The 25,673-nt window shown below is 62.1% G+C and overlaps 25 non-coding genes across 25 annotated transcripts; all 25 read right to left on the bottom strand.

The window, feature by feature from the left end:
- Positions 1-535: 535 nt before the first annotated feature.
- Positions 536-699, bottom strand: LOC138558185 (U1 spliceosomal RNA). The gene has a single exon (XR_011298339.1). It is a non-coding gene; the product is annotated as a U1 spliceosomal RNA (small nuclear RNA).
- Positions 700-1,579: 880 nt separating this feature from the next.
- On the bottom strand, positions 1,580-1,743 carry LOC138558557 (U1 spliceosomal RNA). The gene has a single exon (XR_011298702.1). It is a non-coding gene; the product is annotated as a U1 spliceosomal RNA (small nuclear RNA).
- An 866-nt stretch (positions 1,744-2,609) lies between these two features.
- Positions 2,610-2,773, bottom strand: LOC138558430 (U1 spliceosomal RNA). The gene has a single exon (XR_011298579.1). It is a non-coding gene; the product is annotated as a U1 spliceosomal RNA (small nuclear RNA).
- Positions 2,774-3,639: 866 nt separating this feature from the next.
- LOC138558183 (U1 spliceosomal RNA) lies at positions 3,640-3,803 on the bottom strand. Its single transcript, XR_011298337.1, has one exon. It is a non-coding gene; the product is annotated as a U1 spliceosomal RNA (small nuclear RNA).
- An 880-nt stretch (positions 3,804-4,683) lies between these two features.
- On the bottom strand, positions 4,684-4,847 carry LOC138558556 (U1 spliceosomal RNA). Its single transcript, XR_011298701.1, has one exon. It is a non-coding gene; the product is annotated as a U1 spliceosomal RNA (small nuclear RNA).
- An 866-nt stretch (positions 4,848-5,713) lies between these two features.
- Positions 5,714-5,877, bottom strand: LOC138558349 (U1 spliceosomal RNA). Its single transcript, XR_011298501.1, has one exon. It is a non-coding gene; the product is annotated as a U1 spliceosomal RNA (small nuclear RNA).
- Positions 5,878-6,743: 866 nt separating this feature from the next.
- LOC138558182 (U1 spliceosomal RNA) lies at positions 6,744-6,907 on the bottom strand. Its single transcript, XR_011298336.1, has one exon. It is a non-coding gene; the product is annotated as a U1 spliceosomal RNA (small nuclear RNA).
- Positions 6,908-7,787: 880 nt separating this feature from the next.
- LOC138558555 (U1 spliceosomal RNA) lies at positions 7,788-7,951 on the bottom strand. The gene has a single exon (XR_011298700.1). It is a non-coding gene; the product is annotated as a U1 spliceosomal RNA (small nuclear RNA).
- Positions 7,952-8,818: 867 nt separating this feature from the next.
- Positions 8,819-8,982, bottom strand: LOC138558181 (U1 spliceosomal RNA). The gene has a single exon (XR_011298335.1). It is a non-coding gene; the product is annotated as a U1 spliceosomal RNA (small nuclear RNA).
- Positions 8,983-9,862: 880 nt separating this feature from the next.
- LOC138558554 (U1 spliceosomal RNA) lies at positions 9,863-10,026 on the bottom strand. The gene has a single exon (XR_011298699.1). It is a non-coding gene; the product is annotated as a U1 spliceosomal RNA (small nuclear RNA).
- Positions 10,027-10,892: 866 nt separating this feature from the next.
- LOC138558429 (U1 spliceosomal RNA) lies at positions 10,893-11,056 on the bottom strand. The gene has a single exon (XR_011298578.1). It is a non-coding gene; the product is annotated as a U1 spliceosomal RNA (small nuclear RNA).
- An 866-nt stretch (positions 11,057-11,922) lies between these two features.
- LOC138558180 (U1 spliceosomal RNA) lies at positions 11,923-12,086 on the bottom strand. The gene has a single exon (XR_011298334.1). It is a non-coding gene; the product is annotated as a U1 spliceosomal RNA (small nuclear RNA).
- Positions 12,087-12,966: 880 nt separating this feature from the next.
- LOC138558553 (U1 spliceosomal RNA) lies at positions 12,967-13,130 on the bottom strand. Its single transcript, XR_011298698.1, has one exon. It is a non-coding gene; the product is annotated as a U1 spliceosomal RNA (small nuclear RNA).
- Positions 13,131-13,997: 867 nt separating this feature from the next.
- On the bottom strand, positions 13,998-14,161 carry LOC138558179 (U1 spliceosomal RNA). The gene has a single exon (XR_011298333.1). It is a non-coding gene; the product is annotated as a U1 spliceosomal RNA (small nuclear RNA).
- Positions 14,162-15,028: 867 nt separating this feature from the next.
- Positions 15,029-15,192, bottom strand: LOC138558178 (U1 spliceosomal RNA). Its single transcript, XR_011298332.1, has one exon. It is a non-coding gene; the product is annotated as a U1 spliceosomal RNA (small nuclear RNA).
- Positions 15,193-16,058: 866 nt separating this feature from the next.
- On the bottom strand, positions 16,059-16,222 carry LOC138558348 (U1 spliceosomal RNA). The gene has a single exon (XR_011298500.1). It is a non-coding gene; the product is annotated as a U1 spliceosomal RNA (small nuclear RNA).
- An 866-nt stretch (positions 16,223-17,088) lies between these two features.
- On the bottom strand, positions 17,089-17,252 carry LOC138558552 (U1 spliceosomal RNA). The gene has a single exon (XR_011298697.1). It is a non-coding gene; the product is annotated as a U1 spliceosomal RNA (small nuclear RNA).
- Positions 17,253-18,118: 866 nt separating this feature from the next.
- On the bottom strand, positions 18,119-18,282 carry LOC138558347 (U1 spliceosomal RNA). The gene has a single exon (XR_011298499.1). It is a non-coding gene; the product is annotated as a U1 spliceosomal RNA (small nuclear RNA).
- An 866-nt stretch (positions 18,283-19,148) lies between these two features.
- LOC138558177 (U1 spliceosomal RNA) lies at positions 19,149-19,312 on the bottom strand. The gene has a single exon (XR_011298331.1). It is a non-coding gene; the product is annotated as a U1 spliceosomal RNA (small nuclear RNA).
- An 880-nt stretch (positions 19,313-20,192) lies between these two features.
- On the bottom strand, positions 20,193-20,356 carry LOC138558551 (U1 spliceosomal RNA). The gene has a single exon (XR_011298696.1). It is a non-coding gene; the product is annotated as a U1 spliceosomal RNA (small nuclear RNA).
- Positions 20,357-21,223: 867 nt separating this feature from the next.
- On the bottom strand, positions 21,224-21,387 carry LOC138558176 (U1 spliceosomal RNA). The gene has a single exon (XR_011298330.1). It is a non-coding gene; the product is annotated as a U1 spliceosomal RNA (small nuclear RNA).
- Positions 21,388-22,267: 880 nt separating this feature from the next.
- LOC138558550 (U1 spliceosomal RNA) lies at positions 22,268-22,431 on the bottom strand. The gene has a single exon (XR_011298695.1). It is a non-coding gene; the product is annotated as a U1 spliceosomal RNA (small nuclear RNA).
- Positions 22,432-23,297: 866 nt separating this feature from the next.
- LOC138558428 (U1 spliceosomal RNA) lies at positions 23,298-23,461 on the bottom strand. Its single transcript, XR_011298577.1, has one exon. It is a non-coding gene; the product is annotated as a U1 spliceosomal RNA (small nuclear RNA).
- Positions 23,462-24,327: 866 nt separating this feature from the next.
- Positions 24,328-24,491, bottom strand: LOC138558175 (U1 spliceosomal RNA). The gene has a single exon (XR_011298329.1). It is a non-coding gene; the product is annotated as a U1 spliceosomal RNA (small nuclear RNA).
- Positions 24,492-25,371: 880 nt separating this feature from the next.
- Positions 25,372-25,535, bottom strand: LOC138558549 (U1 spliceosomal RNA). Its single transcript, XR_011298694.1, has one exon. It is a non-coding gene; the product is annotated as a U1 spliceosomal RNA (small nuclear RNA).
- Positions 25,536-25,673: the final 138 nt, after the last annotated feature.

Below are 25,673 nucleotides of genomic sequence, written 5' to 3'. Positions count from 1 at the left end.
CTGAGCCGACAGGTCACCCCGCTTAACAAGAGCGTCTCGGGTGGGGTGCCCCCAGCCAGGACACGGCAAGGCCCGATCGTGCCCGATCGGTGCTCGGACGGGGCGGGCGGCAGCGGCGGCCGGGAGCCAGTTTCACCCCTGCCCCCAAAACCCCAGGAGCTGGCTGGGCCTTCCTTAGGTTGGAGGGCCTGGGCGCGAAAGCAGAGCCCGGGCAGGGCAGGCTGGCTTCAAGAACTACCGGGGCACCTGATATCATGGGGCGCACAAGTCTGGGGTTAGGCACCTGTGCACTTCACCCCTCCAGTGAATGCTGGCCCTCTTGACCGCAGCAACATTCAGGGGCCCAACCTACACATGACACACATGACTTTCACATTTTTTTATTTCACCAATCCATCAGGCCTGTGGACCCCTGAACGGCCCAGGGCTGGCCCTCTTGACTGCAGCAAAATAAACTCTGCTGCACGAGCTTGGGCCCTGTGTGCAAACAACCTGACTCTGCACACTAAACTCTTTCTTTCTTTCACCAATAAATCAGGGGAAAGCGCGAACGCAGTCCCCCACTACCAGAAATAATGCAGTCGAGAATCCCGCATTTGGGGACATCGCAGGGGTCAGCAAATCCGATGTGCAATGGATGAGCCTCACCCTGGGAGCTCTGCCTTGCTGATCACAGATGCTCCCCTGCCAGGTAAGTATGAGTTGCGAGCCAGAGGGCAGGGCTTGGGCCTGTTCTGGAAGCCCCGCTAAGCGAGGGTGAGAAGGCCGGCCCTGACCCAGCCCCAGCCCTCCCGGAAGCCCTGAGCGTCTGCGGAGCTGCCTGTCCCACGTGCAGGGGGAAGCTCCGGCAGGCAGAGCCCAGCAGAAGAGGCACATTGTGGCACAGTTCATGTCTCCCACCAGGCCCTGCTCGGCCTGAGATTTGCATAAATTCGGACCTGGCTGCCAGCCAGCAGGCCCAGTCGGAAAGCGAGCAGGCCTGGCGCAGTGGGCCCACTGGCCCGTCGGCCCCAGGCGGGTCCATGGCCCTCCTGAGCCGACAGGTCACCCCGCTTAACAAGAGCGTCTCGGGTGGGGTGCCCCCCGCCAGGACACGGCAAGGCCGTGAAGGCAAGGCCCGATCGTGCCCGATCGGTGCTCGGACGGGGCGGGCGGCAGCGGCGGCCGGGAGCCAGTCTCACCCCTGCCCCCAAAACCCCAGGAGCTGGCTGGGCCTTCCTTAGGTTGGAGGGCCTGGGCGCGAAAGCAGAGCCCGGGCAGGGCAGGCTGGCTTCAAGAACTACCGGGGCACCTGATATCATGGGGCGCACAAGTCTGGGGTTAGGCACCTGTGCACTTCACCCCTCCAGTGAATGCTGGCCCTCTTGACCGCAGCAACATTCAGGGGCCCAACCTACACATGACACACATGACTTTCACATTTTTTTATTTCACCAATCCATCAGGCCTGTGGACCCCTGAACGGCCCAGGGCTGGCCCTCTTGACTGCAGCAAAATAAACTCTGCTGCACGAGCTTGGGCCCTGTGTGCAAACAACCTGACTCGCACACTAAACTCTTTCTTTCTTTCACCAATAAATCAGGGGAAAGCGCGAACGCAGTCCCCCACTACCAGAAATAATGCAGTCGAGAATCCCGCATTTGGGGACATCGCAGGGGTCAGCAAATCCGATGTGCAATGGAGGAGTCTCACCCTGGGAGCTCTGCCTTGCTGATCACAGATGCTCCCCTGCCAGGTAAGTATGAGTTGCGAGCCAGAGGGCAGGGCTTGGGCCTGTTCTGGAAGCCCCGCTAAGCGAGGGTGAGAAGGCCGGCCCTGACCCAGCCCCAGCCCTCCCGGAAGCCCTGAGCGTCTGCGGAGCTGCCTGTCCCACGTGCAGGGGGAAGCTCCGGCAGGCAGAGCCCAGCAGAAGAGGCACATTGTGGCACAGTTCATGTCTCCCACCAGGCCCTGCTCGGCCTGAGATTTGCATAAATTCGGACCTGGCTGCCAGCCAGCAGGCCCAGTCGGAAAGCGAGCAGGCCTGGCGCAGTGGGCCCACTGGCCCGTCGGCCCCAGGCGGGTCCATGGCCCTCCTGAGCCGACAGGTCACCCCGCTTAACAAGAGCGTCTCGGGTGGGGTGCCCCCCGCCAGGACACGGCAAGGCCCGATCGTGCCCGATCGGTGCTCGGACGGGGCGGGCGGCAGCGGCGGCCGGGAGCCAGTTTCACCCCTGCCCCCAAAACCCCAGGAGCTGGCTGGGCCTTCCTTAGGTTGGAGGGCCTGGGCGCGAAAGCAGAGCCCGGGCAGGGCAGGCTGGCTTCAAGAACTACCGGGGCACCTGATATCATGGGGCGCACAAGTCTGGGGTTAGGCACCTGTGCACTTCACCCCTCCAGTGAATGCTGGCCCTCTTGACCGCAGCAACATTCAGGGGCCCAACCTACACATGACACACATGACTTTCACATTTTTTTATTTCACCAATCCATCAGGCCTGTGGACCCCTGAACGGCCCAGGGCTGGCCCTCTTGACTGCAGCAAAATAAACTCTGCTGCACGAGCTTGGGCCCTGTGTGCAAACAACCTGACTCGCACACTAAACTCTTTCTTTCTTTCACCAATAAATCAGGGGAAAGCGCGAACGCAGTCCCCCACTACCAGAAATAATACAGTCGAGAATCCCGCATTTGGGGACATCGCAGAGGTCAGCAAATCCGATGTGCAATGGATGAGCCTCACCCTGGGAGCTCTGCCTTGCTGATCACAGATGCTCCCCTGCCAGGTAAGTATGAGTTGCGAGCCAGAGGGCAGGGCTTGGGCCTGTTCTGGAAGCCCCGCTAAGCGAGGGTGAGAAGGCCGGCCCTGACCCAGCCCCAGCCCTCCCGGAAGCCCTGAGCGTCTGCGGAGCTGCCTGTCCCACGTGCAGGGGGAAGCTCCGGCAGGCAGAGCCCAGCAGAAGAGGCACATTGTGGCACAGTTCATGTCTCCCACCAGGCCCTGCTCGGCCTGAGATTTGCATAAATTCGGACCTGGCTGCCAGCCAGCAGGCCCAGTCGGAAAGCGAGCAGGCCTGGCGCAGTGGGCCCACTGGCCCGTCGGCCCCAGGCGGGTCCATGGCCCTCCTGAGCCGACAGGTCACCCCGCTTAACAAGAGCGTCTCGGGTGGGGTGCCCCCCGCCAGGACACGGCAAGGCCCGATCGTGCCCGATCGGTGCTCGGACGGGGCGGGCGGCAGCGGCGGCCGGGAGCCAGTTTCACCCCTGCCCCCAAAACCCCAGGAGCTGGCTGGGCCTTCCTTAGGTTGGAGGGCCTGGGCGCGAAAGCAGAGCCCGGGCAGGGCAGGCTGGCTTCAAGAACTACCGGGGCACCTGATATCATGGGGCGCACAAGTCTGGGGTTAGGCACCTGTGCACTTCACCCCTCCAGTGAATGCTGGCCCTCTTGACCGCAGCAACATTCAGGGGCCCAACCTACACATGACACACATGACTTTCACATTTTTTTATTTCACCAATCCATCAGGCCTGTGGACCCCTGAACGGCCCAGGGCTGGCCCTCTTGACTGCAGCAAAATAAACTCTGCTGCACGAGCTTGGGCCCTGTGTGCAAACAACCTGACTCGCACACTAAACTCTTTCTTTCTTTCACCAATAAATCAGGGGAAAGCGCGAACGCAGTCCCCCACTACCAGAAATAATGCAGTCGAGAATCCCGCATTTGGGGACATCGCAGGGGTCAGCAAATCCGATGTGCAATGGATGAGCCTCACCCTGGGAGCTCTGCCTTGCTGATCACAGATGCTCCCCTGCCAGGTAAGTATGAGTTGCGAGCCAGAGGGCAGGGCTTGGGCCTGTTCTGGAAGCCCCGCTAAGCGAGGGTGAGAAGGCCGGCCCTGACCCAGCCCCAGCCCTCCCGGAAGCCCTGAGCGTCTGCGGAGCTGCCTGTCCCACGTGCAGGGGGAAGCTCCGGCAGGCAGAGCCCAGCAGAAGAGGCACATTGTGGCACAGTTCATGTCTCCCACCAGGCCCTGCTCGGCCTGAGATTTGCATAAATTCGGACCTGGCTGCCAGCCAGCAGGCCCAGTCGGAAAGCGAGCAGGCCTGGCGCAGTGGGCCCACTGGCCCGTCGGCCCCAGGCGGGTCCATGGCCCTCCTGAGCCGACAGGTCACCCCGCTTAACAAGAGCGTCTCGGGTGGGGTGCCCCCCGCCAGGACACGGCAAGGCCGTGAAGGCAAGGCCCGATCGTGCCCGATCGGTGCTCGGACGGGGCGGGCGGCAGCGGCGGCCGGGAGCCAGTCTCACCCCTGCCACCAAAACCCCAGGAGCTGGCTGGGCCTTCCTTAGGTTGGAGGGCCTGGGCGCGAAAGCAGAGCCCGGGCAGGGCAGGCTGGCTTCAAGAACTACCGGGGCACCTGATATCATGGGGCGCACAAGTCTGGGGTTAGGCACCTGTGCACTTCACCCCTCCAGTGAATGCTGGCCCTCTTGACCGCAGCAACATTCAGGGGCCCAACCTACACATGACACACATGACTTTCACATTTTTTTATTTCACCAATCCATCAGGCCTGTGGACCCCTGAACGGCCCAGGGCTGGCCCTCTTGACTGCAGCAAAATAAACTCTGCTGCACGAGCTTGGGCCCTGTGTGCAAACAACCTGACTCGCACACTAAACTCTTTCTTTCTTTCACCAATAAATCAGGGGAAAGCGCGAACGCAGTCCCCCACTACCAGAAATAATGCAGTCGAGAATCCCGCATTTGGGGACATCGCAGGGGTCAGCAAATCCGATGTGCAATGGAGGAGTCTCACCCTGGGAGCTCTGCCTTGCTGATCACAGATGCTCCCCTGCCAGGTAAGTATGAGTTGCGAGCCAGAGGGCAGGGCTTGGGCCTGTTCTGGAAGCCCCGCTAAGCGAGGGTGAGAAGGCCGGCCCTGACCCAGCCCCAGCCCTCCCGGAAGCCCTGAGCGTCTGCGGAGCTGCCTGTCCCACGTGCAGGGGGAAGCTCCGGCAGGCAGAGCCCAGCAGAAGAGGCACATTGTGGCACAGTTCATGTCTCCCACCAGGCCCTGCTCGGCCTGAGATTTGCATAAATTCGGACCTGGCTGCCAGCCAGCAGGCCCAGTCGGAAAGCGAGCAGGCCTGGCGCAGTGGGCCCACTGGCCCGTCGGCCCCAGGCGGGTCCATGGCCCTCCTGAGCCGACAGGTCACCCCGCTTAACAAGAGCGTCTCGGGTGGGGTGCCCCCCGCCAGGACACGGCAAGGCCCGATCGTGCCCGATCGGTGCTCGGACGGGGCGGGCGGCAGCGGCGGCCGGGAGCCAGTTTCACCCCTGCCCCCAAAACCCCAGGAGCTGGCTGGGCCTTCCTTAGGTTGGAGGGCCTGGGCGCGAAAGCAGAGCCCGGGCAGGGCAGGCTGGCTTCAAGAACTACCGGGGCACCTGATATCATGGGGCGCACAAGTCTGGGGTTAGGCACCTGTGCACTTCACCCCTCCAGTGAATGCTGGCCCTCTTGACCGCAGCAACATTCAGGGGCCCAACCTACACATGACACACATGACTTTCACATTTTTTTATTTCACCAATCCATCAGGCCTGTGGACCCCTGAACGGCCCAGGGCTGGCCCTCTTGACTGCAGCAAAATAAACTCTGCTGCACGAGCTTGGGCCCTGTGTGCAAACAACCTGACTCGCACACTAAACTCTTTCTTTCTTTCACCAATAAATCAGGGGAAAGCGCGAACGCAGTCCCCCACTACCAGAAATAATACAGTCGAGAATCCCGCATTTGGGGACATCGCAGGGGTCAGCAAATCCGATGTGCAATGGATGAGCCTCACCCTGGGAGCTCTGCCTTGCTGATCACAGATGCTCCCCTGCCAGGTAAGTATGAGTTGCGAGCCAGAGGGCAGGGCTTGGGCCTGTTCTGGAAGCCCCGCTAAGCGAGGGTGAGAAGGCCGGCCCTGACCCAGCCCCAGCCCTCCCGGAAGCCCTGAGCGTCTGCGGAGCTGCCTGTCCCACGTGCAGGGGGAAGCTCCGGCAGGCAGAGCCCAGCAGAAGAGGCACATTGTGGCACAGTTCATGTCTCCCACCAGGCCCTGCTCGGCCTGAGATTTGCATAAATTCGGACCTGGCTGCCAGCCAGCAGGCCCAGTCGGAAAGCGAGCAGGCCTGGCGCAGTGGGCCCACTGGCCCGTCGGCCCCAGGCGGGTCCATGGCCCTCCTGAGCCGACAGGTCACCCCGCTTAACAAGAGCGTCTCGGGTGGGGTGCCCCCCGCCAGGACACGGCAAGGCCCGATCGTGCCCGATCGGTGCTCGGACGGGGCGGGCGGCAGCGGCGGCCGGGAGCCAGTTTCACCCCTGCCCCCAAAACCCCAGGAGCTGGCTGGGCCTTCCTTAGGTTGGAGGGCCTGGGCGCGAAAGCAGAGCCCGGGCAGGGCAGGCTGGCTTCAAGAACTACCGGGGCACCTGATATCATGGGGCGCACAAGTCTGGGGTTAGGCACCTGTGCACTTCACCCCTCCAGTGAATGCTGGCCCTCTTGACCGCAGCAACATTCAGGGGCCCAACCTACACATGACACACATGACTTTCACATTTTTTTATTTCACCAATCCATCAGGCCTGTGGACCCCTGAACGGCCCAGGGCTGGCCCTCTTGACTGCAGCAAAATAAACTCTGCTGCACGAGCTTGGGCCCTGTGTGCAAACAACCTGACTCGCACACTAAACTCTTTCTTTCTTTCACCAATAAATCAGGGGAAAGCGCGAACGCAGTCCCCCACTACCAGAAATAATGCAGTCGAGAATCCCGCATTTGGGGACATCGCAGGGGTCAGCAAATCCGATGTGCAATGGATGAGCCTCACCCTGGGAGCTCTGCCTTGCTGATCACAGATGCTCCCCTGCCAGGTAAGTATGAGTTGCGAGCCAGAGGGCAGGGCTTGGGCCTGTTCTGGAAGCCCCGCTAAGCGAGGGTGAGAAGGCCGGCCCTGACCCAGCCCCAGCCCTCCCGGAAGCCCTGAGCGTCTGCGGAGCTGCCTGTCCCACGTGCAGGGGGAAGCTCCGGCAGGCAGAGCCCAGCAGAAGAGGCACATTGTGGCACAGTTCATGTCTCCCACCAGGCCCTGCTCGGCCTGAGATTTGCATAAATTCGGACCTGGCTGCCAGCCAGCAGGCCCAGTCGGAAAGCGAGCAGGCCTGGCGCAGTGGGCCCACTGGCCCGTCGGCCCCAGGCGGGTCCATGGCCCTCCTGAGCCGACAGGTCACCCCGCTTAACAAGAGCGTCTCGGGTGGGGTGCCCCCCGCCAGGACACGGCAAGGCCGTGAAGGCAAGGCCCGATCGTGCCCGATCGGTGCTCGGACGGGGCGGGCGGCAGCGGCGGCCGGGAGCCAGTCTCACCCCTGCCACCAAAACCCCAGGAGCTGGCTGGGCCTTCCTTAGGTTGGAGGGCCTGGGCGCGAAAGCAGAGCCCGGGCAGGGCAGGCTGGCTTCAAGAACTACCGGGGCACCTGATATCATGGGGCGCACAAGTCTGGGGTTAGGCACCTGTGCACTTCACCCCTCCAGTGAATGCTGGCCCTCTTGACCGCAGCAACATTCAGGGGCCCAACCTACACATGACACACATGACTTTCACATTTTTTTATTTCACCAATCCATCAGGCCTGTGGACCCCTGAACGGCCCAGGGCTGGCCCTCTTGACTGCAGCAAAATAAACTCTGCTGCACGAGCTTGGGCCCTGTGTGCAAACAACCTGACTCGCACACTAAACTCTTTCTTTCTTTCACCAATAAATCAGGGGAAAGCGCGAACGCAGTCCCCCACTACCAGAAATAATGCAGTCGAGAATCCCGCATTTGGGGACATCGCAGGGGTCAGCAAATCCGATGTGCAATGGAGGAGTCTCACCCTGGGAGCTCTGCCTTGCTGATCACAGATGCTCCCCTGCCAGGTAAGTATGAGTTGCGAGCCAGAGGGCAGGGCTTGGGCCTGTTCTGGAAGCCCCGCTAAGCGAGGGTGAGAAGGCCGGCCCTGACCCAGCCCCAGCCCTCCCGGAAGCCCTGAGCGTCTGCGGAGCTGCCTGTCCCACGTGCAGGGGGAAGCTCCGGCAGGCAGAGCCCAGCAGAAGAGGCACATTGTGGCACAGTTCATGTCTCCCACCAGGCCCTGCTCGGCCTGAGATTTGCATAAATTCGGACCTGGCTGCCAGCCAGCAGGCCCAGTCGGAAAGCGAGCAGGCCTGGCGCAGTGGGCCCACTGGCCCGTCGGCCCCAGGCGGGTCCATGGCCCTCCTGAGCCGACAGGTCACCCCGCTTAACAAGAGCGTCTCGGGTGGGGTGCCCCCCGCCAGGACACGGCAAGGCCCGATCGTGCCCGATCGGTGCTCGGACGGGGCGGGCGGCAGCGGCGGCCGGGAGCCAGTTTCACCCCTGCCCCCAAAACCCCAGGAGCTGGCTGGGCCTTCCTTAGGTTGGAGGGCCTGGGCGCGAAAGCAGAGCCCGGGCAGGGCAGGCTGGCTTCAAGAACTACCGGGGCACCTGATATCATGGGGCGCACAAGTCTGGGGTTAGGCACCTGTGCACTTCACCCCTCCAGTGAATGCTGGCCCTCTTGACCGCAGCAACATTCAGGGGCCCAACCTACACATGACACACATGACTTTCACATTTTTTTATTTCACCAATCCATCAGGCCTGTGGACCCCTGAACGGCCCAGGGCTGGCCCTCTTGACTGCAGCAAAATAAACTCTGCTGCACGAGCTTGGGCCCTGTGTGCAAACAACCTGACTCTGCACACTAAACTCTTTCTTTCTTTCACCAATAAATCAGGGGAAAGCGCGAACGCAGTCCCCCACTACCAGAAATAATGCAGTCGAGAATCCCGCATTTGGGGACATCGCAGGGGTCAGCAAATCCGATGTGCAATGGATGAGCCTCACCCTGGGAGCTCTGCCTTGCTGATCACAGATGCTCCCCTGCCAGGTAAGTATGAGTTGCGAGCCAGAGGGCAGGGCTTGGGCCTGTTCTGGAAGCCCCGCTAAGCGAGGGTGAGAAGGCCGGCCCTGACCCAGCCCCAGCCCTCCCGGAAGCCCTGAGCGTCTGCGGAGCTGCCTGTCCCACGTGCAGGGGGAAGCTCCGGCAGGCAGAGCCCAGCAGAAGAGGCACATTGTGGCACAGTTCATGTCTCCCACCAGGCCCTGCTCGGCCTGAGATTTGCATAAATTCGGACCTGGCTGCCAGCCAGCAGGCCCAGTCGGAAAGCGAGCAGGCCTGGCGCAGTGGGCCCACTGGCCCGTCGGCCCCAGGCGGGTCCATGGCCCTCCTGAGCCGACAGGTCACCCCGCTTAACAAGAGCGTCTCGGGTGGGGTGCCCCCCGCCAGGACACGGCAAGGCCGTGAAGGCAAGGCCCGATCGTGCCCGATCGGTGCTCGGACGGGGCGGGCGGCAGCGGCGGCCGGGAGCCAGTCTCACCCCTGCCCCCAAAACCCCAGGAGCTGGCTGGGCCTTCCTTAGGTTGGAGGGCCTGGGCGCGAAAGCAGAGCCCGGGCAGGGCAGGCTGGCTTCAAGAACTACCGGGGCACCTGATATCATGGGGCGCACAAGTCTGGGGTTAGGCACCTGTGCACTTCACCCCTCCAGTGAATGCTGGCCCTCTTGACCGCAGCAACATTCAGGGGCCCAACCTACACATGACACACATGACTTTCACATTTTTTTATTTCACCAATCCATCAGGCCTGTGGACCCCTGAACGGCCCAGGGCTGGCCCTCTTGACTGCAGCAAAATAAACTCTGCTGCACGAGCTTGGGCCCTGTGTGCAAACAACCTGACTCGCACACTAAACTCTTTCTTTCTTTCACCAATAAATCAGGGGAAAGCGCGAACGCAGTCCCCCACTACCAGAAATAATGCAGTCGAGAATCCCGCATTTGGGGACATCGCAGGGGTCAGCAAATCCGATGTGCAATGGAGGAGTCTCACCCTGGGAGCTCTGCCTTGCTGATCACAGATGCTCCCCTGCCAGGTAAGTATGAGTTGCGAGCCAGAGGGCAGGGCTTGGGCCTGTTCTGGAAGCCCCGCTAAGCGAGGGTGAGAAGGCCGGCCCTGACCCAGCCCCAGCCCTCCCGGAAGCCCTGAGCGTCTGCGGAGCTGCCTGTCCCACGTGCAGGGGGAAGCTCCGGCAGGCAGAGCCCAGCAGAAGAGGCACATTGTGGCACAGTTCATGTCTCCCACCAGGCCCTGCTCGGCCTGAGATTTGCATAAATTCGGACCTGGCTGCCAGCCAGCAGGCCCAGTCGGAAAGCGAGCAGGCCTGGCGCAGTGGGCCCACTGGCCCGTCGGCCCCAGGCGGGTCCATGGCCCTCCTGAGCCGACAGGTCACCCCGCTTAACAAGAGCGTCTCGGGTGGGGTGCCCCCCGCCAGGACACGGCAAGGCCCGATCGTGCCCGATCGGTGCTCGGACGGGGCGGGCGGCAGCGGCGGCCGGGAGCCAGTTTCACCCCTGCCCCCAAAACCCCAGGAGCTGGCTGGGCCTTCCTTAGGTTGGAGGGCCTGGGCGCGAAAGCAGAGCCCGGGCAGGGCAGGCTGGCTTCAAGAACTACCGGGGCACCTGATATCATGGGGCGCACAAGTCTGGGGTTAGGCACCTGTGCACTTCACCCCTCCAGTGAATGCTGGCCCTCTTGACCGCAGCAACATTCAGGGGCCCAACCTACACATGACACACATGACTTTCACATTTTTTTATTTCACCAATCCATCAGGCCTGTGGACCCCTGAACGGCCCAGGGCTGGCCCTCTTGACTGCAGCAAAATAAACTCTGCTGCACGAGCTTGGGCCCTGTGTGCAAACAACCTGACTCGCACACTAAACTCTTTCTTTCTTTCACCAATAAATCAGGGGAAAGCGCGAACGCAGTCCCCCACTACCAGAAATAATACAGTCGAGAATCCCGCATTTGGGGACATCGCAGAGGTCAGCAAATCCGATGTGCAATGGATGAGCCTCACCCTGGGAGCTCTGCCTTGCTGATCACAGATGCTCCCCTGCCAGGTAAGTATGAGTTGCGAGCCAGAGGGCAGGGCTTGGGCCTGTTCTGGAAGCCCCGCTAAGCGAGGGTGAGAAGGCCGGCCCTGACCCAGCCCCAGCCCTCCCGGAAGCCCTGAGCGTCTGCGGAGCTGCCTGTCCCACGTGCAGGGGGAAGCTCCGGCAGGCAGAGCCCAGCAGAAGAGGCACATTGTGGCACAGTTCATGTCTCCCACCAGGCCCTGCTCGGCCTGAGATTTGCATAAATTCGGACCTGGCTGCCAGCCAGCAGGCCCAGTCGGAAAGCGAGCAGGCCTGGCGCAGTGGGCCCACTGGCCCGTCGGCCCCAGGCGGGTCCATGGCCCTCCTGAGCCGACAGGTCACCCCGCTTAACAAGAGCGTCTCGGGTGGGGTGCCCCCCGCCAGGACACGGCAAGGCCCGATCGTGCCCGATCGGTGCTCGGACGGGGCGGGCGGCAGCGGCGGCCGGGAGCCAGTTTCACCCCTGCCCCCAAAACCCCAGGAGCTGGCTGGGCCTTCCTTAGGTTGGAGGGCCTGGGCGCGAAAGCAGAGCCCGGGCAGGGCAGGCTGGCTTCAAGAACTACCGGGGCACCTGATATCATGGGGCGCACAAGTCTGGGGTTAGGCACCTGTGCACTTCACCCCTCCAGTGAATGCTGGCCCTCTTGACCGCAGCAACATTCAGGGGCCCAACCTACACATGACACACATGACTTTCACATTTTTTTATTTCACCAATCCATCAGGCCTGTGGACCCCTGAACGGCCCAGGGCTGGCCCTCTTGACTGCAGCAAAATAAACTCTGCTGCACGAGCTTGGGCCCTGTGTGCAAACAACCTGACTCGCACACTAAACTCTTTCTTTCTTTCACCAATAAATCAGGGGAAAGCGCGAACGCAGTCCCCCACTACCAGAAATAATGCAGTCGAGAATCCCGCATTTGGGGACATCGCAGGGGTCAGCAAATCCGATGTGCAATGGATGAGCCTCACCCTGGGAGCTCTGCCTTGCTGATCACAGATGCTCCCCTGCCAGGTAAGTATGAGTTGCGAGCCAGAGGGCAGGGCTTGGGCCTGTTCTGGAAGCCCCGCTAAGCGAGGGTGAGAAGGCCGGCCCTGACCCAGCCCCAGCCCTCCCGGAAGCCCTGAGCGTCTGCGGAGCTGCCTGTCCCACGTGCAGGGGGAAGCTCCGGCAGGCAGAGCCCAGCAGAAGAGGCACATTGTGGCACAGTTCATGTCTCCCACCAGGCCCTGCTCGGCCTGAGATTTGCATAAATTCGGACCTGGCTGCCAGCCAGCAGGCCCAGTCGGAAAGCGAGCAGGCCTGGCGCAGTGGGCCCACTGGCCCGTCGGCCCCAGGCGGGTCCATGGCCCTCCTGAGCCGACAGGTCACCCCGCTTAACAAGAGCGTCTCGGGTGGGGTGCCCCCCGCCAGGACACGGCAAGGCCGTGAAGGCAAGGCCCGATCGTGCCCGATCGGTGCTCGGACGGGGCGGGCGGCAGCGGCGGCCGGGAGCCAGTCTCACCCCTGCCACCAAAACCCCAGGAGCTGGCTGGGCCTTCCTTAGGTTGGAGGGCCTGGGCGCGAAAGCAGAGCCCGGGCAGGGCAGGCTGGCTTCAAGAACTACCGGGGCACCTGATATCATGGGGCGCACAAGTCTGGGGTTAGGCACCTGTGCACTTCACCCCTCCAGTGAATGCTGGCCCTCTTGACCGCAGCAACATTCAGGGGCCCAACCTACACATGACACACATGACTTTCACATTTTTTTATTTCACCAATCCATCAGGCCTGTGGACCCCTGAACGGCCCAGGGCTGGCCCTCTTGACTGCAGCAAAATAAACTCTGCTGCACGAGCTTGGGCCCTGTGTGCAAACAACCTGACTCGCACACTAAACTCTTTCTTTCTTTCACCAATAAATCAGGGGAAAGCGCGAACGCAGTCCCCCACTACCAGAAATAATGCAGTCGAGAATCCCGCATTTGGGGACATCGCAGGGGTCAGCAAATCCGATGTGCAATGGAGGAGTCTCACCCTGGGAGCTCTGCCTTGCTGATCACAGATGCTCCCCTGCCAGGTAAGTATGAGTTGCGAGCCAGAGGGCAGGGCTTGGGCCTGTTCTGGAAGCCCCGCTAAGCGAGGGTGAGAAGGCCGGCCCTGACCCAGCCCCAGCCCTCCCGGAAGCCCTGAGCGTCTGCGGAGCTGCCTGTCCCACGTGCAGGGGGAAGCTCCGGCAGGCAGAGCCCAGCAGAAGAGGCACATTGTGGCACAGTTCATGTCTCCCACCAGGCCCTGCTCGGCCTGAGATTTGCATAAATTCGGACCTGGCTGCCAGCCAGCAGGCCCAGTCGGAAAGCGAGCAGGCCTGGCGCAGTGGGCCCACTGGCCCGTCGGCCCCAGGCGGGTCCATGGCCCTCCTGAGCCGACAGGTCACCCCGCTTAACAAGAGCGTCTCGGGTGGGGTGCCCCCCGCCAGGACACGGCAAGGCCCGATCGTGCCCGATCGGTGCTCGGACGGGGCGGGCGGCAGCGGCGGCCGGGAGCCAGTTTCACCCCTGCCCCCAAAACCCCAGGAGCTGGCTGGGCCTTCCTTAGGTTGGAGGGCCTGGGCGCGAAAGCAGAGCCCGGGCAGGGCAGGCTGGCTTCAAGAACTACCGGGGCACCTGATATCATGGGGCGCACAAGTCTGGGGTTAGGCACCTGTGCACTTCACCCCTCCAGTGAATGCTGGCCCTCTTGACCGCAGCAACATTCAGGGGCCCAACCTACACATGACACACATGACTTTCACATTTTTTTATTTCACCAATCCATCAGGCCTGTGGACCCCTGAACGGCCCAGGGCTGGCCCTCTTGACTGCAGCAAAATAAACTCTGCTGCACGAGCTTGGGCCCTGTGTGCAAACAACCTGACTCTGCACACTAAACTCTTTCTTTCTTTCACCAATAAATCAGGGGAAAGCGCGAACGCAGTCCCCCACTACCAGAAATAATGCAGTCGAGAATCCCGCATTTGGGGACATCGCAGGGGTCAGCAAATCCGATGTGCAATGGATGAGCCTCACCCTGGGAGCTCTGCCTTGCTGATCACAGATGCTCCCCTGCCAGGTAAGTATGAGTTGCGAGCCAGAGGGCAGGGCTTGGGCCTGTTCTGGAAGCCCCGCTAAGCGAGGGTGAGAAGGCCGGCCCTGACCCAGCCCCAGCCCTCCCGGAAGCCCTGAGCGTCTGCGGAGCTGCCTGTCCCACGTGCAGGGGGAAGCTCCGGCAGGCAGAGCCCAGCAGAAGAGGCACATTGTGGCACAGTTCATGTCTCCCACCAGGCCCTGCTCGGCCTGAGATTTGCATAAATTCGGACCTGGCTGCCAGCCAGCAGGCCCAGTCGGAAAGCGAGCAGGCCTGGCGCAGTGGGCCCACTGGCCCGTCGGCCCCAGGCGGGTCCATGGCCCTCCTGAGCCGACAGGTCACCCCGCTTAACAAGAGCGTCTCGGGTGGGGTGCCCCCCGCCAGGACACGGCAAGGCCCGATCGTGCCCGATCGGTGCTCGGACGGGGCGGGCGGCAGCGGCGGCCGGGAGCCAGTTTCACCCCTGCCCCCAAAACCCCAGGAGCTGGCTGGGCCTTCCTTAGGTTGGAGGGCCTGGGCGCGAAAGCAGAGCCCGGGCAGGGCAGGCTGGCTTCAAGAACTACCGGGGCACCTGATATCATGGGGCGCACAAGTCTGGGGTTAGGCACCTGTGCACTTCACCCCTCCAGTGAATGCTGGCCCTCTTGACCGCAGCAACATTCAGGGGCCCAACCTACACATGACACACATGACTTTCACATTTTTTTATTTCACCAATCCATCAGGCCTGTGGACCCCTGAACGGCCCAGGGCTGGCCCTCTTGACTGCAGCAAAATAAACTCTGCTGCACGAGCTTGGGCCCTGTGTGCAAACAACCTGACTCTGCACACTAAACTCTTTCTTTCTTTCACCAATAAATCAGGGGAAAGCGCGAACGCAGTCCCCCACTACCAGAAATAATGCAGTCGAGAATCCCGCATTTGGGGACATCGCAGGGGTCAGCAAATCCGATGTGCAATGGATGAGCCTCACCCTGGGAGCTCTGCCTTGCTGATCACAGATGCTCCCCTGCCAGGTAAGTATGAGTTGCGAGCCAGAGGGCAGGGCTTGGGCCTGTTCTGGAAGCCCCGCTAAGCGAGGGTGAGAAGGCCGGCCCTGACCCAGCCCCAGCCCTCCCGGAAGCCCTGAGCGTCTGCGGAGCTGCCTGTCCCACGTGCAGGGGGAAGCTCCGGCAGGCAGAGCCCAGCAGAAGAGGCACATTGTGGCACAGTTCATGTCTCCCACCAGGCCCTGCTCGGCCTGAGATTTGCATAAATTCGGACCTGGCTGCCAGCCAGCAGGCCCAGTCGGAAAGCGAGCAGGCCTGGCGCAGTGGGCCCACTGGCCCGTCGGCCCCAGGCGGGTCCATGGCCCTCCTGAGCCGACAGGTCACCCCGCTTAACAAGAGCGTCTCGGGTGGGGTGCCCCCCGCCAGGACACGGCAAGGCCCGATCGTGCCCGATCGGTGCTCGGACGGGGCGGGCGGCAGCGGCGGCCGGGAGCCAGTTTCACCCCTGCCCCCAAAACCCCAGGAGCTGGCTGGGCCTTCCTTAGGTTGGAGGGCCTGGGCGCGAAAGCAGAGCCCGGGCAGGGCAGGCTGGCTTCAAGAACTACCGGGGCACCTGATATCATGGGGCGCACAAGTCTGGGGTTAGGCACCTGTGCACTTCACCCCTCCAGTGAATGCTGGCCCTCTTGACCGCAGCAACATTCAGGGGCCCAACCTACACATGACACACATGACTTTCACATTTTTTTATTTCACCAATCCATCAGGCCTGTGGACCCCTGAACGGCCCAGGGCTGGCCCTCTTGACTGCAGCAAAATAAACTCTGCTGCACGAGCTTGGGCCCTGTGTGCAAACAACCTGACTCGCACACTAAACTCTTTCTTTCTTTCACCAATAAATCAGGGGAAAGCGCGAACGCAGTCCCCCACTACCAGAAATAATACAGTCGAGAATCCCGCATTTGGGGACATCGCAGGGGTCAGCAAATCCGATGTGCAATGGATGAGCCTCACCCTGGGAGCTCTGCCTTGCTGATCACAGATGCTCCCCTGCCAGGTAAGTATGAGTTGCGAGCCAGAGGGCAGGGCTTGGGCCTGTTCTGGAAGCCCCGCTAAGCGAGGGTGAGAAGGCCGGCCCTGACCCAGCCCCAGCCCTCCCGGAAGCCCTGAGCGTCTGCGGAGCTGCCTGTCCCACGTGCAGGGGGAAGCTCCGGCAGGCAGAGCCCAGCAGAAGAGGCACATTGTGGCACAGTTCATGTCTCCCACCAGGCCCTGCTCGGCCTGAGATTTGCATAAATTCGGACCTGGCTGCCAGCCAGCAGGCCCAGTCGGAAAGCGAGCAGGCCTGGCGCAGTGGGCCCACTGGCCCGTCGGCCCCAGGCGGGTCCATGGCCCTCCTGAGCCGACAGGTCACCCCGCTTAACAAGAGCGTCTCGGGTGGGGTGCCCCCCGCCAGGACACGGCAAGGCCCGATCGTGCCCGATCGGTGCTCGGACGGGGCGGGCGGCAGCGGCGGCCGGGAGCCAGTTTCACCCCTGCCCCCAAAACCCCAGGAGCTGGCTGGGCCTTCCTTAGGTTGGAGGGCCTGGGCGCGAAAGCAGAGCCCGGGCAGGGCAGGCTGGCTTCAAGAACTACCGGGGCACCTGATATCATGGGGCGCACAAGTCTGGGGTTAGGCACCTGTGCACTTCACCCCTCCAGTGAATGCTGGCCCTCTTGACCGCAGCAACATTCAGGGGCCCAACCTACACATGACACACATGACTTTCACATTTTTTTATTTCACCAATCCATCAGGCCTGTGGACCCCTGAACGGCCCAGGGCTGGCCCTCTTGACTGCAGCAAAATAAACTCTGCTGCACGAGCTTGGGCCCTGTGTGCAAACAACCTGACTCGCACACTAAACTCTTTCTTTCTTTCACCAATAAATCAGGGGAAAGCGCGAACGCAGTCCCCCACTACCAGAAATAATGCAGTCGAGAATCCCGCATTTGGGGACATCGCAGGGGTCAGCAAATCCGATGTGCAATGGAGGAGTCTCACCCTGGGAGCTCTGCCTTGCTGATCACAGATGCTCCCCTGCCAGGTAAGTATGAGTTGCGAGCCAGAGGGCAGGGCTTGGGCCTGTTCTGGAAGCCCCGCTAAGCGAGGGTGAGAAGGCCGGCCCTGACCCAGCCCCAGCCCTCCCGGAAGCCCTGAGCGTCTGCGGAGCTGCCTGTCCCACGTGCAGGGGGAAGCTCCGGCAGGCAGAGCCCAGCAGAAGAGGCACATTGTGGCACAGTTCATGTCTCCCACCAGGCCCTGCTCGGCCTGAGATTTGCATAAATTCGGACCTGGCTGCCAGCCAGCAGGCCCAGTCGGAAAGCGAGCAGGCCTGGCGCAGTGGGCCCACTGGCCCGTCGGCCCCAGGCGGGTCCATGGCCCTCCTGAGCCGACAGGTCACCCCGCTTAACAAGAGCGTCTCGGGTGGGGTGCCCCCCGCCAGGACACGGCAAGGCCCGATCGTGCCCGATCGGTGCTCGGACGGGGCGGGCGGCAGCGGCGGCCGGGAGCCAGTTTCACCCCTGCCCCCAAAACCCCAGGAGCTGGCTGGGCCTTCCTTAGGTTGGAGGGCCTGGGCGCGAAAGCAGAGCCCGGGCAGGGCAGGCTGGCTTCAAGAACTACCGGGGCACCTGATATCATGGGGCGCACAAGTCTGGGGTTAGGCACCTGTGCACTTCACCCCTCCAGTGAATGCTGGCCCTCTTGACCGCAGCAACATTCAGGGGCCCAACCTACACATGACACACATGACTTTCACATTTTTTTATTTCACCAATCCATCAGGCCTGTGGACCCCTGAACGGCCCAGGGCTGGCCCTCTTGACTGCAGCAAAATAAACTCTGCTGCACGAGCTTGGGCCCTGTGTGCAAACAACCTGACTCGCACACTAAACTCTTTCTTTCTTTCACCAATAAATCAGGGGAAAGCGCGAACGCAGTCCCCCACTACCAGAAATAATACAGTCGAGAATCCCGCATTTGGGGACATCGCAGGGGTCAGCAAATCCGATGTGCAATGGATGAGCCTCACCCTGGGAGCTCTGCCTTGCTGATCACAGATGCTCCCCTGCCAGGTAAGTATGAGTTGCGAGCCAGAGGGCAGGGCTTGGGCCTGTTCTGGAAGCCCCGCTAAGCGAGGGTGAGAAGGCCGGCCCTGACCCAGCCCCAGCCCTCCCGGAAGCCCTGAGCGTCTGCGGAGCTGCCTGTCCCACGTGCAGGGGGAAGCTCCGGCAGGCAGAGCCCAGCAGAAGAGGCACATTGTGGCACAGTTCATGTCTCCCACCAGGCCCTGCTCGGCCTGAGATTTGCATAAATTCGGACCTGGCTGCCAGCCAGCAGGCCCAGTCGGAAAGCGAGCAGGCCTGGCGCAGTGGGCCCACTGGCCCGTCGGCCCCAGGCGGGTCCATGGCCCTCCTGAGCCGACAGGTCACCCCGCTTAACAAGAGCGTCTCGGGTGGGGTGCCCCCCGCCAGGACACGGCAAGGCCCGATCGTGCCCGATCGGTGCTCGGACGGGGCGGGCGGCAGCGGCGGCCGGGAGCCAGTTTCACCCCTGCCCCCAAAACCCCAGGAGCTGGCTGGGCCTTCCTTAGGTTGGAGGGCCTGGGCGCGAAAGCAGAGCCCGGGCAGGGCAGGCTGGCTTCAAGAACTACCGGGGCACCTGATATCATGGGGCGCACAAGTCTGGGGTTAGGCACCTGTGCACTTCACCCCTCCAGTGAATGCTGGCCCTCTTGACCGCAGCAACATTCAGGGGCCCAACCTACACATGACACACATGACTTTCACATTTTTTTATTTCACCAATCCATCAGGCCTGTGGACCCCTGAACGGCCCAGGGCTGGCCCTCTTGACTGCAGCAAAATAAACTCTGCTGCACGAGCTTGGGCCCTGTGTGCAAACAACCTGACTCGCACACTAAACTCTTTCTTTCTTTCACCAATAAATCAGGGGAAAGCGCGAACGCAGTCCCCCACTACCAGAAATAATGCAGTCGAGAATCCCGCATTTGGGGACATCGCAGGGGTCAGCAAATCCGATGTGCAATGGATGAGCCTCACCCTGGGAGCTCTGCCTTGCTGATCACAGATGCTCCCCTGCCAGGTAAGTATGAGTTGCGAGCCAGAGGGCAGGGCTTGGGCCTGTTCTGGAAGCCCCGCTAAGCGAGGGTGAGAAGGCCGGCCCTGACCCAGCCCCAGCCCTCCCGGAAGCCCTGAGCGTCTGCGGAGCTGCCTGTCCCACGTGCAGGGGGAAGCTCCGGCAGGCAGAGCCCAGCAGAAGAGGCACATTGTGGCACAGTTCATGTCTCCCACCAGGCCCTGCTCGGCCTGAGATTTGCATAAATTCGGACCTGGCTGCCAGCCAGCAGGCCCAGTCGGAAAGCGAGCAGGCCTGGCGCAGTGGGCCCACTGGCCCGTCGGCCCCAGGCGGGTCCATGGCCCTCCTGAGCCGACAGGTCACCCCGCTTAACAAGAGCGTCTCGGGTGGGGTGCCCCCCGCCAGGACACGGCAAGGCCGTGAAGGCAAGGCCCGATCGTGCCCGATCGGTGCTCGGACGGGGCGGGCGGCAGCGGCGGCCGGGAGCCAGTCTCACCCCTGCCACCAAAACCCCAGGAGCTGGCTGGGCCTTCCTTAGGTTGGAGGGCCTGGGCGCGAAAGCAGAGCCCGGGCAGGGCAGGCTGGCTTCAAGAACTACCGGGGCACCTGATATCATGGGGCGCACAAGTCTGGGGTTAGGCACCTGTGCACTTCACCCCTCCAGTGAATGCTGGCCCTCTTGACCGCAGCAACATTCAGGGGCCCAACCTACACATGACACACATGACTTTCACATTTTTTTATTTCACCAATCCATCAGGCCTGTGGACCCCTGAACGGCCCAGGGCTGGCCCTCTTGACTGCAGCAAAATAAACTCTGCTGCACGAGCTTGGGCCCTGTGTGCAAACAACCTGACTCGCACACTAAACTCTTTCTTTCTTTCACCAATAAATCAGGGGAAAGCGCGAACGCAGTCCCCCACTACCAGAAATAATGCAGTCGAGAATCCCGCATTTGGGGACATCGCAGGGGTCAGCAAATCCGATGTGCAATGGAGGAGTCTCACCCTGGGAGCTCTGCCTTGCTGATCACAGATGCTCCCCTGCCAGGTAAGTATGAGTTGCGAGCCAGAGGGCAGGGCTTGGGCCTGTTCTGGAAGCCCCGCTAAGCGAGGGTGAGAAGGCCGGCCCTGACCCAGCCCCAGCCCTCCCGGAAGCCCTGAGCGTCTGCGGAGCTGCCTGTCCCACGTGCAGGGGGAAGCTCCGGCAGGCAGAGCCCAGCAGAAGAGGCACATTGTGGCACAGTTCATGTCTCCCACCAGGCCCTGCTCGGCCTGAGATTTGCATAAATTCGGACCTGGCTGCCAGCCAGCAGGCCCAGTCGGAAAGCGAGCAGGCCTGGCGCAGTGGGCCCACTGGCCCGTCGGCCCCAGGCGGGTCCATGGCCCTCCTGAGCCGACAGGTCACCCCGCTTAACAAGAGCGTCTCGGGTGGGGTGCCCCCAGCCAGGACACGGCAAGGCCCGATCGTGCCCGATCGGTGCTCGGACGGGGCGGGCGGCAGCGGCGGCCGGGAGCCAGTTTCACCCCTGCCCCCAAAACCCCAGGAGCTGGCTGGGCCTTCCTTAGGTTGGAGGGCCTGGGCGCGAAAGCAGAGCCCGGGCAGGGCAGGCTGGCTTCAAGAACTACCGGGGCACCTGATATCATGGGGCGCACAAGTCTGGGGTTAGGCACCTGTGCACTTCACCCCTCCAGTGAATGCTGGCCCTCTTGACCGCAGCAACATTCAGGGGCCCAACCTACACATGACACACATGACTTTCACATTTTTTTATTTCACCAATCCATCAGGCCTGTGGACCCCTGAACGGCCCAGGGCTGGCCCTCTTGACTGCAGCAAAATAAACTCTGCTGCACGAGCTTGGGCCCTGTGTGCAAACAACCTGACTCTGCACACTAAACTCTTTCTTTCTTTCACCAATAAATCAGGGGAAAGCGCGAACGCAGTCCCCCACTACCAGAAATAATGCAGTCGAGAATCCCGCATTTGGGGACATCGCAGGGGTCAGCAAATCCGATGTGCAATGGATGAGCCTCACCCTGGGAGCTCTGCCTTGCTGATCACAGATGCTCCCCTGCCAGGTAAGTATGAGTTGCGAGCCAGAGGGCAGGGCTTGGGCCTGTTCTGGAAGCCCCGCTAAGCGAGGGTGAGAAGGCCGGCCCTGACCCAGCCCCAGCCCTCCCGGAAGCCCTGAGCGTCTGCGGAGCTGCCTGTCCCACGTGCAGGGGGAAGCTCCGGCAGGCAGAGCCCAGCAGAAGAGGCACATTGTGGCACAGTTCATGTCTCCCACCAGGCCCTGCTCGGCCTGAGATTTGCATAAATTCGGACCTGGCTGCCAGCCAGCAGGCCCAGTCGGAAAGCGAGCAGGCCTGGCGCAGTGGGCCCACTGGCCCGTCGGCCCCAGGCGGGTCCATGGCCCTCCTGAGCCGACAGGTCACCCCGCTTAACAAGAGCGTCTCGGGTGGGGTGCCCCCCGCCAGGACACGGCAAGGCCGTGAAGGCAAGGCCCGATCGTGCCCGATCGGTGCTCGGACGGGGCGGGCGGCAGCGGCGGCCGGGAGCCAGTCTCACCCCTGCCCCCAAAACCCCAGGAGCTGGCTGGGCCTTCCTTAGGTTGGAGGGCCTGGGCGCGAAAGCAGAGCCCGGGCAGGGCAGGCTGGCTTCAAGAACTACCGGGGCACCTGATATCATGGGGCGCACAAGTCTGGGGTTAGGCACCTGTGCACTTCACCCCTCCAGTGAATGCTGGCCCTCTTGACCGCAGCAACATTCAGGGGCCCAACCTACACATGACACACATGACTTTCACATTTTTTTATTTCACCAATCCATCAGGCCTGTGGACCCCTGAACGGCCCAGGGCTGGCCCTCTTGACTGCAGCAAAATAAACTCTGCTGCACGAGCTTGGGCCCTGTGTGCAAACAACCTGACTCGCACACTAAACTCTTTCTTTCTTTCACCAATAAATCAGGGGAAAGCGCGAACGCAGTCCCCCACTACCAGAAATAATGCAGTCGAGAATCCCGCATTTGGGGACATCGCAGGGGTCAGCAAATCCGATGTGCAATGGAGGAGTCTCACCCTGGGAGCTCTGCCTTGCTGATCACAGATGCTCCCCTGCCAGGTAAGTATGAGTTGCGAGCCAGAGGGCAGGGCTTGGGCCTGTTCTGGAAGCCCCGCTAAGCGAGGGTGAGAAGGCCGGCCCTGACCCAGCCCCAGCCCTCCCGGAAGCCCTGAGCGTCTGCGGAGCTGCCTGTCCCACGTGCAGGGGGAAGCTCCGGCAGGCAGAGCCCAGCAGAAGAGGCACATTGTGGCACAGTTCATGTCTCCCACCAGGCCCTGCTCGGCCTGAGATTTGCATAAATTCGGACCTGGCTGCCAGCCAGCAGGCCCAGTCGGAAAGCGAGCAGGCCTGGCGCAGTGGGCCCACTGGCCCGTCGGCCCCAGGCGGGTCCATGGCCCTCCTGAGCCGACAGGTCACCCCGCTTAACAAGAGCGTCTCGGGTGGGGTGCCCCCCGCCAGGACACGGCAAGGCCCGATCGTGCCCGATCGGTGCTCGGACGGGGCGGGCGGCAGCGGCGGCCGGGAGCCAGTTTCACCCCTGCCCCCAAAACCCCAGGAGCTGGCTGGGCCTTCCTTAGGTTGGAGGGCCTGGGCGCGAAAGCAGAGCCCGGGCAGGGCAGGCTGGCTTCAAGAACTACCGGGGCACCTGATATCATGGGGCGCACAAGTCTGGGGTTAGGCACCTGTGCACTTCACCCCTCCAGTGAATGCTGGCCCTCTTGACCGCAGCAACATTCAGGGGCCCAACCTACACATGACACACATGACTTTCACATTTTTTTATTTCACCAATCCATCAGGCCTGTGGACCCCTGAACGGCCCAGGGCTGGCCCTCTTGACTGCAGCAAAATAAACTCTGCTGCACGAGCTTGGGCCCTGTGTGCAAACAACCTGACTCGCACACTAAACTCTTTCTTTCTTTCACCAATAAATCAGGGGAAAGCGCGAACGCAGTCCCCCACTACCAGAAATAATACAGTCGAGAATCCCGCATTTGGGGACATCGCAGAGGTCAGCAAATCCGATGTGCAATGGATGAGCCTCACCCTGGGAGCTCTGCCTTGCTGATCACAGATGCTCCCCTGCCAGGTAAGTATGAGTTGCGAGCCAGAGGGCAGGGCTTGGGCCTGTTCTGGAAGCCCCGCTAAGCGAGGGTGAGAAGGCCGGCCCTGACCCAGCCCCAGCCCTCCCGGAAGCCCTGAGCGTCTGCGGAGCTGCCTGTCCCACGTGCAGGGGGAAGCTCCGGCAGGCAGAGCCCAGCAGAAGAGGCACATTGTGGCACAGTTCATGTCTCCCACCAGGCCCTGCTCGGCCTGAGATTTGCATAAATTCGGACCTGGCTGCCAGCCAGCAGGCCCAGTCGGAAAGCGAGCAGGCCTGGCGCAGTGGGCCCACTGGCCCGTCGGCCCCAGGCGGGTCCATGGCCCTCCTGAGCCGACAGGTCACCCCGCTTAACAAGAGCGTCTCGGGTGGGGTGCCCCCCGCCAGGACACGGCAAGGCCCGATCGTGCCCGATCGGTGCTCGGACGGGGCGGGCGGCAGCGGCGGCCGGGAGCCAGTTTCACCCCTGCCCCCAAAACCCCAGGAGCTGGCTGGGCCTTCCTTAGGTTGGAGGGCCTGGGCGCGAAAGCAGAGCCCGGGCAGGGCAGGCTGGCTTCAAGAACTACCGGGGCACCTGATATCATGGGGCGCACAAGTCTGGGGTTAGGCACCTGTGCACTTCACCCCTCCAGTGAATGCTGGCCCTCTTGACCGCAGCAACATTCAGGGGCCCAACCTACACATGACACACATGACTTTCACATTTTTTTATTTCACCAATCCATCAGGCCTGTGGACCCCTGAACGGCCCAGGGCTGGCCCTCTTGACTGCAGCAAAATAAACTCTGCTGCACGAGCTTGGGCCCTGTGTGCAAACAACCTGACTCGCACACTAAACTCTTTCTTTCTTTCACCAATAAATCAGGGGAAAGCGCGAACGCAGTCCCCCACTACCAGAAATAATGCAGTCGAGAATCCCGCATTTGGGGACATCGCAGGGGTCAGCAAATCCGATGTGCAATGGATGAGCCTCACCCTGGGAGCTCTGCCTTGCTGATCACAGATGCTCCCCTGCCAGGTAAGTATGAGTTGCGAGCCAGAGGGCAGGGCTTGGGCCTGTTCTGGAAGCCCCGCTAAGCGAGGGTGAGAAGGCCGGCCCTGACCCAGCCCCAGCCCTCCCGGAAGCCCTGAGCGTCTGCGGAGCTGCCTGTCCCACGTGCAGGGGGAAGCTCCGGCAGGCAGAGCCCAGCAGAAGAGGCACATTGTGGCACAGTTCATGTCTCCCACCAGGCCCTGCTCGGCCTGAGATTTGCATAAATTCGGACCTGGCTGCCAGCCAGCAGGCCCAGTCGGAAAGCGAGCAGGCCTGGCGCAGTGGGCCCACTGGCCCGTCGGCCCCAGGCGGGTCCATGGCCCTCCTGAGCCGACAGGTCACCCCGCTTAACAAGAGCGTCTCGGGTGGGGTGCCCCCCGCCAGGACACGGCAAGGCCGTGAAGGCAAGGCCCGATCGTGCCCGATCGGTGCTCGGACGGGGCGGGCGGCAGCGGCGGCCGGGAGCCAGTCTCACCCCTGCCACCAAAACCCCAGGAGCTGGCTGGGCCTTCCTTAGGTTGGAGGGCCTGGGCGCGAAAGCAGAGCCCGGGCAGGGCAGGCTGGCTTCAAGAACTACCGGGGCACCTGATATCATGGGGCGCACAAGTCTGGGGTTAGGCACCTGTGCACTTCACCCCTCCAGTGAATGCTGGCCCTCTTGACCGCAGCAACATTCAGGGGCCCAACCTACACATGACACACATGACTTTCACATTTTTTTATTTCACCAATCCATCAGGCCTGTGGACCCCTGAACGGCCCAGGGCTGGCCCTCTTGACTGCAGCAAAATAAACTCTGCTGCACGAGCTTGGGCCCTGTGTGCAAACAACCTGACTCGCACACTAAACTCTTTCTTTCTTTCACCAATAAATCAGGGGAAAGCGCGAACGCAGTCCCCCACTACCAGAAATAATGCAGTCGAGAATCCCGCATTTGGGGACATCGCAGGGGTCAGCAAATCCGATGTGCAATGGAGGAGTCTCACCCTGGGAGCTCTGCCTTGCTGATCACAGATGCTCCCCTGCCAGGTAAGTATGAGTTGCGAGCCAGAGGGCAGGGCTTGGGCCTGTTCTGGAAGCCCCGCTAAGCGAGGGTGAGAAGGCCGGCCCTGACCCAGCCCCAGCCCTCCCGGAAGCCCTGAGCGTCTGCGGAGCTGCCTGTCCCACGTGCAGGG

This window comes from Ambystoma mexicanum, unplaced genomic scaffold (genome assembly GCF_040938575.1).
Source record: "Ambystoma mexicanum isolate Mex_15411 unplaced genomic scaffold, UKY_AmexF1_1 Mex_scaf34, whole genome shotgun sequence".
Classification (NCBI taxonomy): Eukaryota; Metazoa; Chordata; class Amphibia; order Caudata; family Ambystomatidae; genus Ambystoma; species Ambystoma mexicanum.
This window is presented reverse-complemented; position numbering and strand designations above follow the sequence as displayed.